This window comes from Arachis ipaensis, chromosome B7 (genome assembly GCF_059453495.1).
Source record: "Arachis ipaensis isolate K30076 ecotype BB chromosome B7, ASM5945349v1, whole genome shotgun sequence".
In the NCBI taxonomy this organism is placed as follows: domain Eukaryota; kingdom Viridiplantae; phylum Streptophyta; class Magnoliopsida; order Fabales; family Fabaceae; genus Arachis; species Arachis ipaensis.
The window spans coordinates 110,320,070-110,326,257 of NC_142442.1; the positions used below are offsets into that span (position 1 = coordinate 110,320,070).

A 6,188-nucleotide genomic window follows, 5' to 3' on the forward strand; every position below is an offset into this window, starting at 1 on the left:
GAAACTCTACCGTTGAAAATACATAAGTGATAATAGAGTTCATTGGTCTCGGCCCCAGAGGGGAACCGGAGTAACCAAGACTAAAATGATCCGAATATGTTCCAAGGATGTAAATACAATAGTAAAAGGTCCTATTTATGCTAAACTAGTTACTAGGGTTTACAGAAATGAGTAAATGATGCAGAAATCCACTTCTGGGACCCACTTGGTGTGTGCTTGAGCTGAGCATTGAGCTTTACACGTGTAGAGGCTTCTCTTGGAGTTGAACGCCAGTTTGTAACCTGTTTCTGGCGTTTAACTCCACTTTGCAACCTGTTTCTAGCGTTTAACTCCAGAATGCAACATGAAACTGGCGTTGAACGCCAGTTTGCGTCGTCTAAATTCAGGCAAAGTATGGACTATTATATATTGCTGGGAAGCCCTGGATGTATAATTTCCAACGCAATTGAGAGCGCACCATTTGGAGTTCTATAGCTCGAAAAAATCCACTTTGAGTGCAGGGAGGTCAGAATCTAGCAGCATCTGCAGTCCTTCTTTAACCTCTGAATTTGATTTTTGCTCAAGTCACTCAATTTCAGCCAGAAAATACCTGAAATCACAGAAAAACACACAAGCTCATAGTAAAGTCCAGAAATGTGATTTTTTATTAAAAACTAATAAAAATATACTAAAAACTAACTAAATTATACTGAAAACTATGTAAAAACAATGCCAAAAGGCGTATAAATTATCCGCTCATCACAACACCAAACTTAAATTATTGCTTGTCCCCAAGCAACTGAAAATCAAATAGGATAAAAAGAAGAGAATATAATATAAATTCCAAAATATCAATGAAACTTAGCTCCAATCAGATGAGCGGGACTTGTAGCTTTTTGCCTCTTGAATAGTTTTGGCATCTCACTTTATCCATCGAAATTCAGAATGATTGGCATCTATAGGAACTCAGAGTTCAGATAGTGTTATTGATTCTCTTAGTTCAGTATGTTGATTCTTGAATAAAGCTACTTTATGAGTCTTGGCCGTGGCTCTAAGCACTTTGTTTTCCAGTATTACCACCGGATACATAAATGCCACATACACATAATTGGGTGAACCTTCTCAGATTGTGACTCAGCTTTGCTAAAGTCTCCAATTAGAGGTGTCCAGGGTTCTTAAGCACACACTTTTTTTTTTGCTTTGGACCTTGACTTTAACCGCTCAGTCTCAAGTTTTCACTTGACACCTTCACGCCACAAGCACATGGTTAGGGACAGCTTGGTTTAGCCGCTTAGGTCAGGATTTTATTCCTTTAGGCCCTCCTATCCACTGATGCTCAAAGCCTTGGATCCTTTTTGTTTACCCTTGCCTTTTGGTTTTAAGGGCTATTGGCTTTTTGCTCTTTCCTTTTGGTTTAAAGAGCTTTTGGCTTTTTCTGCTTGCTTTTTCTTTTTCTTTCTCTTTCTCTTTTTTTTTCGCTAATTTTTTTTTTCTGCAAGCTTTTGTATTCACTGCTTTTTCTTACTTCAAGAATCATTTTTATGATTTTTCAGATTATCAAATAACATTTTTCCTTTTTCCTTATTCTTCAAGAGCCAACATATTTAACATTCATAAACATCAAATTCAAAAGACATATGCACTGTTCAAGCATTCATTCAGAAAATAAAAAGTATTGTCACCACATCAAAATAATTAAACTAATTTCAAGGATGAATTCGAAAACCTGTACTTCTTGTTCTTTTGTTTTTAAAACAGTTTTCATTTAAGAGAGGTGATGGAGTCATAGGACATTCATAGCTTTAAGACATAGACACTTAGACACTAGTGATCATATAGTAAAGACACAAACATAAATAAAACATAAAGCTCAAAAATCGAAAAACAGTAAAATAAATAGACAAGGAGATTAAGGAATGAGTCCACCTTAGTGAGGGTGGCGTCTTCCTCTTCTTGAAGAACCAATGGTGCTTTTGAGCTCCTCTATGTCTCTTCCTTGTCTTTGTTGCTCCTCCCTCATAGATCTTTGATCTTCTCTAATTTCATGGAGGATGATGGAATGCTCTTGGTGTTCCACCCTTAGTTGTCCCATATTGGAACTTAATTCTCCTAGGGAGGTGTTGATTTGCTCCCAATAGTTTTGTGGAGGAAAGTGCATCCCTTGAGGCATCTCAGGGATTTCATGGTGAGGAATTTCCTCATGCTCATATTGAGGTCCATGATCTCTTATTTGCTCCATCCTTTTCTTAGTGATGGGCTTATCCTCTTCAATGAGGATGTCTCCCTCTATGTCAATTCCAGCCGAATTGCAGAGGTGGCATATGAGGTGAGGAAAGGCTAACCTTGCCAAAGTGGAGGACTTGTCAGCCACCTTGTAAAGTTCTTGAGGTATAATCTCATGAACTTCCACCTCCTCTCCAATCATGATACTATGGATCATGATGGCTCAATCTATAGTAACTTCAAACTGGTTACTAGTAGGAATGATTGAGCGTTGAATAAACTCTAACCATCCCCTAGCCACTGGTTTGAGGTCATGCCTTCTTAGTTGAACCGGCTTGCCTCTTGAGTCAATTTTCCATTGAGCTTCTTCCTCACATTTGTCTATGAGGACTTGGTCCAACCTTTGATCAAAGTTGACTCTTCTTGTGTAGGGGCGTGCGTTCTCTTCCATCATTGGCAAGTTGAACGCTAGCCTTACATTTTCCGGACTGAAATCTAAGTATTTTCCCTGAACCATAGTGAGCCAATGCTTTGGATTCGGGTTCACACTTTGATCATGGTTCCTAGTGATCCATGCGTTTGCATAGAACTCTTGAACCATTAGGATCCCGACTTGTTGAATGGGGTTGGTGAGAGCTTTCCAACCTCTTCTTTGGATCTCAAGTCGGATCTCCGGATACTCATTCTTTTTGAGCTTGAAAGGAACCTCAAGGATCACTTTCTTCTTGGCCACAACTTCATAGAAGTGGTCTTGATGGACCTTTGAGATGAATCTCTCCATCTCCTATGAGTCAGAGGTAGAAGCAATTGCCTTCCCTTTCCTCTTTCTAGAGGTTTCTCTGGCCTTAGGTGCCATAAATGGTTATGGAAAAACAAAAAGCTATGCTTTTACCACACCAAACTTAAAATGTTTGCTCATCCCCGAGCAAAAGAAGAAAGAAAGTAGTAGAAGAATAAGAAAATAGAAGAGATAGGGGAAGAAGATGTATTCGGCCAAGGAGAAGAAGAGAGGGTTGTGTTGTGTGAAAATGATGAAGGAGTGAGGGGTTTATATAGGAGTGAGGGGGGGTGTAGGGTTCGGCCATTAGGGTTGGGTTTGGGAGGGAAATTTGTTTGAATTTTGAAGGAAGGTGGGGTTTATGGGGAAGAGAGGATGGATGTGAGTGGTGAAGAGGTGATGGGAAAGAGTGATTGTGGTGATTGGTGAAGGGTATTTGGGGAAGAGAGTTATGAAAAGGTGTGAAGAGGAGAGAAGAAAAAGTGGGGATCCTGTGGGGTCCACAGATCCTGAGGGGATCCTGTGGGATCCACAGATCAAGTGGGGTCAAGAACTTAACATCCCTGCTCCAATTAGGCGTGTAAAACGCCCTTGCTGTGCAATCCTGGCGTTTAACGCCAGACTGCTGCCTGTTTTTGGCGTTAAACGCCCAAATGTAGCCTGTTTCTGGCGTTTAACGCCAGGCAGATGCTTGTTTCTGGCGTTAAACACCAGCTTGGTGCCTGTTTCTGGCATTAAACGCCAGACAGATGCTTGTTTCTGGCGTTTAAATGCCAAACTGCTCTCCTCCAGGGTGTGCTATTTTCAATGCTATTTTTCATTCTGTTTTTTATTTTTTAGTAGTTTTTATGACTTCACATGATCATCAACCTAATAAAACATGAAATAATAAAAAGAAAATAAAATAGATATGATTAAATAACATTGGGTTGCCTCCCAACAAGCGCTTCTTTAGTGTCAATAGCTTGACAGTGAGCTCTCATGGAGCCCCACAGATAATCAGAGCAAGGTTGGAACCTCCCAACACCAAACTTAGAGTTTGAATGTGGGGGTTCAACACCAAACTTAGAGTTTGACTGTGGGGGCTTTGGTTGACTCTGCAGTGAGAGAAGCTTTTTATGCTTCCTCTCCATGGTTACAGAAGGAGATCCTTGAGTCTTAAACACAAGGTTGTCCTCATTCAGTTGGAGGACCGATTCTCCTCTATCCACATCAATCACAGCTCTTGCTGTGGCTAGGAAGGGTCTTCCAAGGATGATGGATTCATCCTCATCCTTCCCAGTGTCTAGGATTATGAAATCAGCAGGGATGTAAAGGCCTTCAACCTTTACTAACATGTCCTCTACTTGTCTTTAAGCCTGTTTTCTTGAGTTGTCTGCCATCTCTAATGAGATTCTGGCAGCTTGCACCTCAAAGATTCCAAGTTTCTCCATTACAGAGAGTGGCATTAAGTTTATTCCTGACCCCAGGTCACAGAGCCTTCTCAAAGGTCATGGTGCCTATGGTACAGGGTATTAAGAATTTGCCAGGATCCTATTTCTTTTGAGGTAATTTCTGCCTATCCAATGCATTTAGTTCATTGGTGAGCAAGGGAGGTTCATCTTCCCAAGTCTCGTTACCAAATAATTTGGCATTCAGCCTCATGATTGCACCAAGGTACTTAGCAACTTGCTCTTCAGTAATGTCTTCATCCTCTTCAGAGGAAGAATACTCATCAGAGCTCATGAAGGGTAGAAGGAGGTTCAACGGAATCTCTATGGTCTCTAATTGAGCCTCAGATTCCTTTGGTTCCTCAAAGGAGAACTCTTTATTGGTCACTAGACGTCCCAGGAGGTCTTCCTCACTAGGATTCACGTCCTCCTCTTCCCTTGTAGGTTCGGCCATGATGGTCAAATCAATGGCCTTGCACTCTCTCTTTGGATTCTCTTATGTATTGCTTGGGAGAGTACTAGGAGGAGTTTCAGTGACTTTTTTACTCAGCTGGCCCACTTGTGCCTCCAAATTTCTAATGGAGGATCTTGTTTCATTCATGAAACTCACAGTGGCCTTAGATAGACCAGAGAATATATTTGCTAAGCTAGATGGATTCTGCTCAGAATTCTCTGTCTGCTGCTGAGTGGATGATGGAAAAGGCTTGCTATTGCTAAACCTGTTTCTTCCACCATTATTAAAGCCTTGTTGAGGCTTTTGTTGATCCTTCCATGAGAAATTTGGATGATTTCTCCATGAGGGATTATAGGTTTTTCCATAGGGTTCACCCCATGTAATTCACCTCTGCTATTGCAGGGTTCTCAGGATCATAAGCTTCTTCTTCAGAAGAGGCCTCTTTAGTACTGTTGGATGATTCCTTCAATCCATTCAGACTCTGAGAGATCATATTGACTTGCTGAGTCAATATTTTATTCTGAGCCAATATGGCATTCAGAGTATCAATTTCAAGAACTCCCTTCCTCTGAGGCATCCCATTACTCACAGGATTCCTTTCAGAAGTGTACATGAACTGGTTATTTGCAACCATGTCAATGAGTTCTTGAGCTTCTGCAGGCATTTTCTTTAGGTGAATGGATCCACCTACAGAATGGTCCAATTACATTTTAGATAATTCAGACAGACCATCATAGAATATATCCAGGATGGTCCATTCTGAAAGCATGTCAGAAGGACACTTTTTAGTCAGTTCCTTGTATCTCTCCCAAGCTTCATAGAGGGATTCACCTTCCTTTTGTATGAAGGTCTGAACATCCACTCTAAGCTTGCTAAGCTTTTGAGGAGGAAAGAACTTGGCTAAGAAAGCCGTGACCAGCTTATCCCAAGAGTTCAGGCTATCTTTAGGTTGAGAGTCCAACCATATTCTAGCTCTGTCTCTTACAGCAAACGGGAAAAGCATGAGCCTGTAGACCTCGGGATCAACCCCATTGGTCTTAACAGTATCACAGATCTGTAAGAATTCAGTTAAGAACTGAAAGGGATCTTCGGATGGAAGTCCATAAAACTTACAATTCTGTTGCATCAGAGAAACTAGTTGAGGTTTCAGCTCAAAATTGTTTGCTCCAATGGCAGGGATTGAGATGCTTCTTCCATGTAAATTGGAATTAGGTGCAGTAAAGTCACCAAGCATCTTCCTTGCATTGTTATTATTTTCGGCCATGTCTCCTTCTTTTTTGAAAATTTCTGTCAGATTTTCTTCAGAGAGTTGTGCTTTAGCTTT

General features: G+C 40.8%; 1 non-coding gene across 1 annotated transcript; it reads left to right on the forward strand.

Annotated features, from left to right (window-relative positions):
* Positions 1-5,627: 5,627 nt before the first annotated feature.
* Positions 5,628-5,735, forward strand: LOC148553721 (small nucleolar RNA R71). Its single transcript, XR_015892706.1, has one exon. It is a non-coding gene; the product is annotated as a small nucleolar RNA R71 (small nucleolar RNA).
* Positions 5,736-6,188: the final 453 nt, after the last annotated feature.